The sequence below is a fragment of the Leptonychotes weddellii genome, chromosome 15 (assembly GCF_054177405.1).
Source record: "Leptonychotes weddellii isolate Sample4059 chromosome 15, ASM5417740v2, whole genome shotgun sequence".
In the NCBI taxonomy this organism is placed as follows: Eukaryota; Metazoa; Chordata; class Mammalia; order Carnivora; family Phocidae; genus Leptonychotes; species Leptonychotes weddellii.
Genome location: NC_138383.1, coordinates 32,649,832 through 32,662,253, shown reverse-complemented (window position 1 = coordinate 32,662,253; position 12,422 = coordinate 32,649,832).

Here is a 12,422-nt window from a genome sequence, read left to right as displayed (position 1 = left end):
TCACCTCTCGGATCCCCTCTCCATCCTCACCCTTGCCCCTACCCCCAGAGGCTGACCAGCATGGACCCCTGATCCCAGGCTCCAACTCCCTCCACCTTCTGTTGGGCCTGGCCAGTGGGAGCCCTGGCAGGGCACAGGAGAGAGGAAGGGTATGTATCTTCCATGCTTGCTCCCTGCAGGGCCACCTTGGGCCTCAGGACAGAGGGTCCCAGCTCCCCTTGGAGTCGCCTGCACCACACAGCCCCAGCTACCTCTGGCTTCTGGTTTCTGCTCTTTTCTCTCATCCCTTACAGCCCAAGGGGGGACATAGCCAGGGAATCACGGTTACTAACCCTGGGGGCACGGCGCCAACCCTTGTGGTTTCCCTACACCCTGCCCACACCTTTGTAAATTGTTCGTTTATTAAAACCCTCCTGGAATTATGCTAATGTGAGTGTGCCATCTGTTTCCTGCTGGGAGCCTGGCTGATACATGGGGGTTCCTAATCAGACAAAAAATTAAACTATATGGTCTCTCTACATCATACAATTAATTCAGCAGTTCCATGAAATGTGAGTCAAGTTCACTTTGTCGTCGGCTTTATTTCATTACCGTACTAAACTTTATGTTTTCAGCCGCTATCAGATGTGGCCTGTGGCTCACAACTTTCAATACCATTGCTGCCCATAACTGCTGGCTACAAATACAGTAACTGAGGCCTCCAACACTGCACCCAAGGTCACAGCCAAACACAAGAAGCCAGGAACCCCAGGATCCCACCCAGGGTATCTTCCCTGAGCGGAGCAATCAGACCAGGCCTGGCCACCCTTCCCTGTCCCCCTCCCACAACTGAGGCAGCAGGCCCCTCTCTCCCCAGGCCCCTTCCCTCCCCATTCCCTGGTGGGAGAGGCCCTTGGGGAAAATGATGAGATTTTTATAGCATTCCGTGGAAAGCACTTAATAACTCTCTAGGCTATAGATCTGTGCTTCACATGGGCTAGGGATAATTCACAGTAAAATATGACTTTTCATTTATCACACTGACGTGTAATAAATACTTCCCAGTGAAGCCTGGGCACAAAAGGGGGTGGGGTGAGCAACCATGAGATGAGGCTCATGACTGAGTGTTGGGGGGTTCAGGTCCGTGGCAGGTGGACTCCAGGGCTGAGTGAACCCGAGTCTCAGGTGGACCAGAACCCTGGAACCAGGGATGCTCACGATGTCATGGGAAACTCCTTGGGATTATCAGCCATTGTGCCACCACAGCTCTCCCACTAGACTTACCGCCATTCCTGGGAAATCAAGAATCTCTCTCCTGGAGCCCGATGCCCCCAAAGACCAGGGGGGCCTGAATCCAACGTCCGGGCAGATGTCCCCTTCCTCCATGCTCACATCTGGCTCTCTCTGACTTGTCTTAAAGAGCATCCTCTTTCACCTTCCACCACCCCCATCCCACCCCACTGACAATGCTCCATGACACTAGGGGACACACGTATCTCAGTTCAATAATTGGACATCTAGGTTGCCTTCCAATTTCTCACAGTGAGATAATAATCATAATAGCTCCCATTTATTCCACATTTATCAGGGGTCGGGAGCACTGCTCATTTAATTCCCACAGCACCTCTCACCCCATGGCATTATTGGAGAGGGCACTCAAATTCAGAGGGCCAAGCGACTTGCCCAAGACCATACGGTGATTATGTGGTGGCATCAGACCTGGCTACCTGGATCTGGCCAACCACATTGTCCTCGTCGTTATGTGTCTTAGGCTGGGCTCTGTCGGAAGCAGATCCTGAGGCCAGGATTTGAGCGTGAGACAGTTATTTAGGAGGCAGCCCCAGGAAGTATCAGGAGGAGAGCAGGGCTATGAAACAGGGAAAGAGTGAAGCCAACACAGAATGTGTTACAAGCAGGTTTCACAGAAGACGACTGAGGGGCTCCAGGGACAGTTAGAACATACCTCAGGGTAATCTTGCCCGATGAGTGAGGGAGCGGGGGTTTGTCTCCACCAACTCCTGCCAATAACCAATGGACGCTATCTCACCCTACTGAGATGGCTAAGTGGGTTCCAGTTGCAGAGAAAGCCTTGGGCAAAGAGCCCCAGGTTGCAAGCTAGAGGTGGCGGCCCCAGGTCTGGGTGCATGGAAATGGTGAGTGCAGAGGGGCTTGGGCAGAGCACCAACAGCATCTGCCTCCCTGCCCAGGCCCCCATCTGGACCCCTGTCATCGCTCGCCATACAAACACAACAGTCACCTAACTGGTCCCCCTGTCTTGGTCTTGCCCCATCTGACATATCCCCCAGCTCCAGACAATAAGCGATTCCACCTTAGTCCACACAGCAAAGGATGGTTGGAAAAGTATCCCCTCCACCAGAAACAACACCTTGCTGATGGCTGGGGGACATCCCTGACCACACAGAGGCAGAGACCACGGGGTCTGGATTATCTTTGAATCCTTCCTCGGCACCTCAGGTGGGCTCTGATACCTAGTAGGTGCTCAGTGAATTGTGTTGCATTTGAAGTAAACTTCCTTGGGTACCTTTGGCAGTGAGGGGAGGGCCAGCTTCCCTGAGAGCCCCTCCCCACCACTTCTACTGAAGAGATGACCTTGCCCTCCTTGGTAGTCTTGCTCTGTCCGGTACAGGCTGCTACTCCAGCCCCTCATGCAAGGCTGCCTCCCTGGGAGACTGAGTCCTAGCAGTGTCTTGTAGGCATGTGCACATGCACACACACACACACACTGTCCAGAGCTGAGCCGAGAGTCTGACTCAGAGTCAGGCTTAACATATGCTTCTCAAATGCATATCTAAGTAAATGAATTAATGAATTGAGTAATGAGTAGTGCTGTGACCCCACCTTGAGAAATTCTTTGGCCCAGAGGCCACATGTGCCAGGAGTCCACTGGTCTGGTGGAAGGAGAGGCAGAGCTATGGTAGAGGCATCCACGATGGTGAGAGGCTGCACAGGGCACACACTCCACTCCCACCAGCCATTCTTTCCTCCTCTGACAGCTCTGACTCCAAGACCAGTGACCTGACCCATGTCCAGCAACAGAGACAAGGAACCAAGACAAGGACTGTCAGCTGGCTCTCACTGAACTGCAGCCATGTAGAGAGCCAGGGCTCTGGGGATGCCATTCAAGTTCTTTCTCACCCACAAAGTTAACTTTCCCGATGATGCTCTATGATTTGACAGGGAAGGACACTAGGGGACCCAGATGCCTCAATCCTTGTTCTGCTACTTGCCACTCTGTGGTCCCGTGCAAATGCCAGTTTTGGTAAGACTCAGTTTTTTCATCTGCAAAATGGACAAAGTTGCTGAAGGAGAATGGAGAGACTCAGGCCAAGTCCACAGCCTGGTGACCAACACACAGCAAGCGCTTGTCTCCCTCCTCACTTCCTGTCTAACCTGGAGCGTCAACAGGAACTTCCTACCAGCCTGCCCCAAAGACCCTGTACAGAGATGGTATGGAATCTTTCCAAAAGCCCACACAGGAAGAAATCTTGGAAATCCTGGGAGAGGCGGCTGAGCATCCTGCTTCTGTGAAAACTTCTGAAACTTCTCTGCGTATTCTCTGGCTGCTTTTCTCCTCCTCCTCCTGCCTGGCCCCCAGGTGATCCCCAACACCAGCAGTATTTAATTCCATGAATTCAAACATTCTCTCAGGTCCTGAGCAATCTTCACAACCTCACTGTTTTTATGGGGCAGGGTGTACGTGAACTCGTTTTTCAGATGAGAAAGCTGATGCTCCAAGGAGATGATAGTTCTCCAAAAGCCATTCAGCAAGTTTGTGGAAGAATGAGGACCTGGGTCATGCAACCCCTGCCTCCCCATCCTTGACCCAGGGGCCACCTGGCCCCTAAAGAAGCTAGATAAGATATAAGCATTTGTACCCGAAAGTGAACAGAGATTTGCCTTCAGCAGCTGGAGACACCTCCCAAACCCTGCTGTCTACTCCAGATTTAAAGCAAAGAGCAATAAACAATTTTTGGCATTTCTCACCTGTCAGAGAGGATTTCTTGCTTACAGAAGATATACGGGTTTCTGAAAAATTAAGTACGATGCTCAGCTTCCAGGGCCCAAGCCTCCAAAAGGCACAGTGAAGCTGAGGCAGAAACTTTCCATCAGCAACCAAGCCAGAGAAAGTTGGAGAAGTTTGCTTCTCGCCATGTGAGAACCAGACAGACCTGGGCTCCACCTGGGGCGGGGAAACCCAGGCCAGAAGGGCTGTCAGGGATGCTGTGGGCCTCACACCTCGTTTCCAGGCAAGAGAACTGAGGACTAGAGAGGGAGATGCACCAGAGTCACTCGGAGCCTGAAGCCCTGGGAAAATGGTCAAGGTCCTAGATCAAGGCCCAAATAACAGAATTTGAACTCAGCTCTACTTCTTTCTAGCCATGTGACCCTGGGCAAGCCACTTTGTCTCTGAGCCTTTATTTTTCTTTTCTGTCACATAAGAACAAAGCCTAACACATGTTGATAAATGCCAATGTACAGATGGGGAAAGAAGGAGGTGAGGAAAGCGAAAACCCCTGGGGAATTATAAATAGACACGCAGAGGTGGGCTTAAGGAGCCAGGCCTCCCACTCTGGCTCCCAGCACCATGCTCTCTTCTCTCTCCCCCACCGCCTCCTCCCGCTTCTGCTGCCTCCAGGAAAAGACTGAAGGACACATTCAAGATACATCCAGTTCGAGCCAAAGTGCCACCTTCAGAAGAACAACAGCACTCGACAGAGAGGCAGCAGGTAACACGGCTTACTAGAAGCAGTGTTGAAGGTCAGCAGACTTCAGGCCAGTCACATCTCAGGACTGTGGATGCTCATCATCATGAGCATTTATTGACTGCTTACTATCTGCCAGCACTATGCTGAGCCTCTTACCGTATCGCATTTAGTACTTACAACAACTCTATGAGACAACCAGGTACTTTTGACCTCATCTTACAGAATGAGGAAACCCAGGTTCAGAGAGGTTAAATAACTTGCCGGAGGTCACACAGCTAGGAAGTGCTGGAACAAGGATTCAAACACAGTGGTCTGCCTCCAAGCCTGCATTCTTAAGCCTTCTGTTTTTCTGCCTCCCTGGAGCATTAAAGCAAATCCCTCTGAACCCGAGACTCCATGCAGCTCAAAGACAGCAAAGAAGCCTGTATGAGGTACAGATACAATATATGTTAAAAAAAAAAAAAAAGAAGAAGAAGAAGAAGATAGCAGGAGGGGAAGAATGAAGGGGGGAAATCGGAGGGGGAGACGAACCATGAGAGACGATGGACTCTGAAAAACAAACTAAGGGTTCTAGAGGGGAGGGGGGTGGGAGGATGGGTTAGCCTGGTGATGGGTATTAAAGAGGGCACGTTCTGCATGGAGCACTGGGTGTTATACACAAACAATGAATCATGGAACACTACGTCAAAAACTAATGATGTAATGTATGGTGATTAACATAACAATAAAAAATTTTAAAAAAAGAAGCCTGTATGAGCATCCACAGCTATAATTTATTAGAGATGCTAAAGAACTCCTCTCACCCCTTCCCTGCCTAGACACAGCAAAGGGCAAGAGAAAGAGAAAGAAAGAAATTGAAAAACTTTTCTGTGTTAATCTCCCAAGAGTATAAATGGAGCTGCATAAATCACCCCAGGGGCAGGGAACTGAAAGAAGACAGAAGGAGGATAGGCCCCCATCTAGCACATTCCCCTGTACATAATAAATGCCCCCTGTTGAAACCCAGTGATCTAGCACCCCTTTCAACACACACATGCAGTCCCACCGCCCCTGCCCTTTGCTCTGGGAACAAAGCCTCCACTTCAGAGGGCTTTCCCCACCCAAAAGTCACTGAATGTCCCCCGGGGAAATGGTGGTTAAATAGGAATTTCAGGGGCCAAGGCAGGACCCCTACCAGGGGTTCGAGTCATAACTGCCCCCTCCCCAGACTCAAAAAGGGCAGCTGCACAGCCTCTGTCCAAACGTCAAGCTCCTACAGGTGAGGTCATACTCACCCTGGACCCGGCACTGCCCGACGATCCATCTCTAACTCAGAAGAGCCAAGTAAAATGAACATTAACAATGTTCTCAACCAACTACCTCCTTGACACACAGAGAAACAGAGACCCGAAGGGTGGAAGGCCTGTCCCAGGTCACAGGGCTCGTTAGGATAAAGCTCAGATGAGAAGTGGTCTCCTGGCTCCTGGTCTAGCACTCCCCCACTAGCCATCCCGTCAGCCTTCAGGCTGAACTATGTAATTGTCCCCTGAATCTGCCACTGCATAGGTGAGCCCTGGAGCTGGAAACCAAGATGCTACAGGGCCTGCCAACTACCAAGAGCTCCTCCACGCTGGGGCTAAGGAGCAAGGATGAAGAGAAGCAGCCGCAACAGGATCAACCCAGAACATTAGCACCAAACAGACCTGGCTTCGAATCCCAGCTTGGCCATTATGTTATCCATAACCAATACAACAATGAACCCAAAACTTAGCAGTTTAAAACAACACATATTTACTATCGCACTATTTCTGTATGGCAAGAATTTGGCTACAGCTCAGCTGGGCCCTCTGCAAGCCACGGTATCTCACAAGGCTGCAACTTAGGTGTCAGACCGGGGTCTGCAGTCTCAGCTGATGGTTGGCTTAGAAAAGAATCTGTTTCCGAGCTCACCTACCAGGCTACTGGCAGGACACCGTTTCTCACAGGCTATTGCAATGAAGGCTTCAGGAACTTGCTACATTCCCGCCCCCGCCGCCGCCGCCGCCCCATGGCAGCTTGCTTCCCAAAGCAAGTCTTCTAAATACTGTAAGTAGGCTTGGATTCCAAGAGAGGCTTTTTGGGCTAACGAGCAGCCAGGCACACCCAGGGACACAGTGCAGGATGGAGGACCAGGAACATGGGCCTTCCCAGTCTGGAGGGAGAAAAGGAAATTAGTTGCTTAGTAGTCCAGAGGCAGTATAACGGGGAGAATTTGGGGCACAGAATCACAGGGGGCCTGCAGATGTTGGCCCAGGAGCCCTGACAATGAGACACCACAGCTCAGGGAGGAAGGCTAGGACCTCCTCTCTCAGAAGCAGGGACTTGGAGTCCCAAGGAAGTGGTCTCCCCCAGGGAGATCTAAAGAGAACAAGTGGGTCCAGCAGTGGCCATCTGGCTGATCACACAGGATGTTTCTAAGTTTGCAAGTCCGGGGAGCCTCCGTGTACCACCAGCCAGTGCTTGGTGAAAAACTGTGTCTGGAGAGGGGCAAGGACTTTCATGAAGAGCTCTGCTTCACCCTGTTAAAATAACTAAAATAGCGATGATTAAAACAGGAGCCAGTTGCTGTAAGCCATAAGCCATAGAGAAGGAAAAGAACAGAATCCTGGAGTACCCAAGCTAAAATGACTTTAGAAGATTATAGATGGGCATGAGGGAGCCATGAAATTATTTATAAAATTGTGCATGTGGCTGTGAATTTTGTGGAGGGAGAGAAATCTGCCCGCCCACCCCCCCCAAAAAAAGCAGATTAGGAACACAGATCTAATCCAACTCTCCCATTTTATAGATGAAGAGTCTGAGGCCCAAGTGGTAAGAGCCCCCCAAGCCATACAGCTATCCAGCAGGGGAGCCAGGGTGAGGACCCAGGCCAGCCCACTTCCCCCATGTCTTGGACAGACTCAAAATACACATTTCACCCGAAGAAGCTTAGGCACTGCATCCTCCTAATAAAGCAGCAACAACTCTGAATGATGTTTAATTATTTTGCAGGAGAATCGCTTTAATGGGCCACATGAAACTTAAAGGATTTTGAATAAAATCTCAGGAGCTCTGGGAACTCCAAGCCCCTCCCCACACTCTCCTTTGTTATTTCTCCTGATCCCATGAAGATATAACATTTGTTACTGTTTCATTAGGATCAGCAGTGCCCCATGTTATTTATGAGCTTGCTATTTATTGAAAATTGTATTTTTGAGGAGAAATGGGGGAGGGATGAAGTTTATCACAGAGAAGCATTGGCATGAAAATTAGTGACATTTCAAAGTCCCCAAATCCCTGCTCCTATAAAAATTAACTGAGTTCAGCCCCCAGATGTCGAAGCCATGACTTCAAGTCCTGTTCCAGGTGGGGGCTGCCTGGGGGCTCCTTGATGCCTTGATTGTCCTTAGGGGAAAAAACTGTCCTCAATTTGACCTGTGTCTGTCTTCTTTAAAAAAAAAAAGTTTTTATGTGAAATAATACATGCACAAGTTTATATACAGGATCCTGCTAAACTATTTCCTACCCCCAGCTGTGTTCCCCCTAGGCAGCCGTGTCTTTTTAAAACATCTCTTCCTATATTTACCTCCATTTTTCCACATAATATGCTTCTGCTGATATTTCTTGATTCATCAATTTTAGACACAATCTATTGACTTACTACTGTAATAGATGAGGATTCATCTCTCTCACACCCCTGCCATCCCCCTTCCTGCCATATCTCTCTTTTTCGTTCATCATTAGTTACCCCTAGCATCTTCCATCCTCTAGAGTGGCACTTCGCAAAAAGAAAATCTGCATTTCATAAACGGGATATTAATATTCCCATCCTTGCTTTCACCTTACTTCTCCCATTCCACCTCCTAACTTCTGCTATCTCCAAACTTTTACTTTTATGTTGGTAAAGTTGCTAACATTTACATTTATCCTGTAACATACAGGTCTTTCAGATTGATTCTAAGAGTTAAAAATCACTGAAAAGCATTTACATATTTGTGCCTCAGTAAAGACTACTCCTTGCTGGGGCACCTGGGTGGCTCAGTCGTTCAGCGTCTGCCTTCGGCTCCGGTCGTGATCCCAGGGTCCTGGGATTGAGCCCCACATGGGGCTCCCTGATCCACGGGAAGCCTGCTTCTCCCTCTCCCACTCCCCCTGCTTGTGTTCCCTCTCTCGCTGTGTCTGTCTCTGTCAAATAAATAAATAAAATCTTTAAAAAAAAAAAAAAAGACTACTCCTTGCAGAGCCGAGTGGTGTACTAGGATTAGGGTTTCTTTCAGATACAGTTGTACACACACACATGCACACTTATAAGTTTCCAGTTGTCTTTCTTTCTTCTTTTCTCCTGGTTGTCTTTATCATATTCCCAATTCTTTTTAAGAGTCTTTATATAGCATATTCTACCCAGTTCCCTTTTTCATTAGAGACAACCACTCCTGGCTGCTGGATCTCTTGCTTCAATCTGGACTGGGTGCTCTCTAGCCCTTACCCTGGAATTCATCCCTGCTCTTCTGGTTCTATCTGCAGCTTCTTGCCTTCCCAGTTTTCCCCCTTTTGTGGTTTACTCCTCTAATATTGTAACACATCCTCACAATGCTTCTTTAAAAAGGATTTACGGGACACAAATTTCCTGGGTTCTTGCAAATTGAATGGTGGGTTGTCTGAATATAGAAATCAGAAGCTGACAATAATTTCTTTTGAAGATTTTGAAGATATCTGATGTTGCTGATGAAAGTCTAATGTCCATCCGATTCTTGCTCCTTTTTAAGTGACCTGATTTCCCTCTTGGAAATCTTCAGAATATTCTTTTCTCTTGCTGTTCTGACTCACAATAATGTAAAAATTGATATGGATTCTTTCCATTTATTGTGTTGCACACTCGATGGGCCCTTTCTTATTTTAAGTTGGAACTTACATGTAATTTTCTAACTTACATATTGCATGCCACACAAATATATATCAAGATACAAACATTTCCAGTACCCAACAAGTTCCTCCATGCCTCCTCCTGGTTAGTAGCTTTGCAAGAGTAGCCACTATTCTCTCCTACCATCATAGACTACCTTTGTCTTTTTTGAGTTTTATATAAATGGACTTTTACAATGTATACCCTTCTGTGTCTGGCTTCTTTTTCTTAACATTATGTCTCTAACATTCACCCATGCTGTTCCATGTAGAGAATGCTGGTTCTTTTTCATTGCTGCATAATATTCCATTGTGAGCATATACCCACAATTATTTATACAAATGATGATGGGCATTTGGAACTGTCCCTAGTTTTGAGCCACTTCTGTAATATTCTTGCATATGTCTTTCAGGGGAAATAAGTATTCATGTCCCTTCAGGCTACGATTAGCAGTAGAATTGTTGGATCACAGGGTAGGCACACATCAAGCTTTTGTAGATGCTGCCAAACAGCCTTCCAACATGGTGTGCAAATTTACACTACCAGTGGCAATGCCTGAGAGTGCCACTTGCTCTCCGTTCTCACCCTACTCTCAGACATTTTATTTTCACCATTGTAGGAATGTAGAGATATTTTATTGTGGTTTTAGTTAGCATTTTCCTGATGACTAACAATATTGAGCACTTTTGCATATGTTTATTGGCCATTTTTGTACTTCTGTTAGTGACTTATTTTGTAAATCTTTTGCTCATTCTTAAAAGCAAAAGTTTCTTACTTTGTGAATTTGTAGGATTTCTATATATACTCTATACTCAACCTTCTTTTTTGGGTGTATGTATTACAAATACTTCAGGTCTTTGGCTTTCCACTCTCAATATTGTCTCTACAGAAGAGGAGTTCTTAATTCTATTTTTTTTCTTCCAAATTTTTATTTAAATTCTAGTTAGTTAACATACAGTGCAATATTGGTTTTAGGAGTAGAATTCAGTGGTTCATCACTTACATACAACACCTCGTGCTCATCACAAGTGCCCTCCTTAATACCCATCACCCATTTAGCCCATCCCCTACCCACCCCCTCCATGAACCTTCAGTTTGTTCTCTATCATTAAGAGTCTCTTATGGGGGCGCCTGGGTGGCTCAGTTGGTTAAGCGACTGCCTTCGGCTCAGGTCATGATCCTGGAGTCCCTGGATCGAGTCCCGCATCGGGCTCCCTGCTCGGCAGGGAGTCTGCTTCGCCCTCTGACCCTATCCCCTCTCATGCGTTCTCTCTTTCTCATTCTCTCTCTCTCAAATAAATAAATAAAGTCTTTAAAAAAAAAAAAAGAGTCTCTTATGTTTTACTTCCCTCTCTTTTTTCTTCCCCTCCCATATGGTCATCTGTTTTGTTTCTTAAATTCCACATATGAGTGAAATCATATGGTATTTGTCTTTCTCTGACTGACTTATTTCACTTAGCATAATACACTCTAGCTCCATCCACGTTGCTGCAAATGGCAAGATTTCATTCTTTTTGATGGCTGAGTAATATTCCTCTGTGTGTGTGTGTGTGTGTGTGTGTGTGTGTGTGTGTGTGTGTGTAACACTTTATCAGACATATATATATCCTTATCCATTCATCAGTCATCTTTATCCACATTTGGGCTCTTTTGTAGTTTGGATATTGTTGATAATGCTGCTATAAACACTGGAGTGCATGTACCCCTTCGAGTCTGTATTTTTGTATCCTTTGGCTAAATACCCCGTAGTGCAATTGCTGAATCATATGGTAGCTCTATTTTTAACTTTTTGAGGAACTTCCATACTGTTTTCCAGAGTGACTGCACCAGTTTGCATTCACACCAACAGTGCAAGAGGGTTCCCCTTTCTCCTCATCCTCACCAACATCTGTTGTTTCTTGTGTTGTTAATTTTAGCCATTCTGACAGGTGTGAGGTAGTATCTCATTGTGGTTTTGATTTGTATTTCTCTGATGATGAGTAATGTTGAGCATCTCTTCATGTGTCTATTGGCCATCTGGATGTCTTCTTTGGAGAAATGTCTATTCATGTCTTCTGCCCATTTCTTAAGTGGATTATTTGTTTTTTGGGTGTTGAGTTTGATAAGGTCTTTATAAATTTTGGATACTAACCCTTTATCAGATATGTCATTTGCAAATATCTTCTCCCATTCCACAGGCTGACTTTTAGTTTTGTTGATTAATCCCTTCCCTGTAGAAGCTTTTTATCTTGATGAAGTCCCAATAGTTCATTTTTGCTTTTGTTTCCCTTACCTCTGGAGATGTGTCTAGTAAAAAGTTGCTATGGCTGAGGTCAAAGAGGTTGCTGCCTGTGTTCTCCTCTAGGATTTTGATGGTTTCCTATCTCACATTTAGGTCTTTCATCCATTTTGAATTTTTTTGTGTGTATGGTGTAAGAAAATGGTCCAGTTTCATTCTTCTGCATGTTGCAGTCCAGTTTTCCCAACATCATTTGTTGAAAGACTGTCTTTCTTCCATTGGCTATTGTTTCCTACTTTGTCAAAGATTAGTTGACCATATAGTTGTGGGTCCATTTCTGGGTTTTCTATTCTGTTCCACTGATCTATGTGTCTGTTTTTGTGCCTATACCATACTGTCTTGATGACTCCAACTTTGTAATATAGCTTGAAGTCTGGAATTTTGATGCCTCCAGTTTTGCTTTTCTTATTCAGGGTTTCTATGGCCAGGGTCTTTTGTGGTTCCAAATAAGGAGTTCTTAATTTTAATAGGGCCTAAATTTAGCAATATTTTCTTCTATAGTTAGTGGTTTTTGTGTTTTATTTAAGAAATCTTTGCC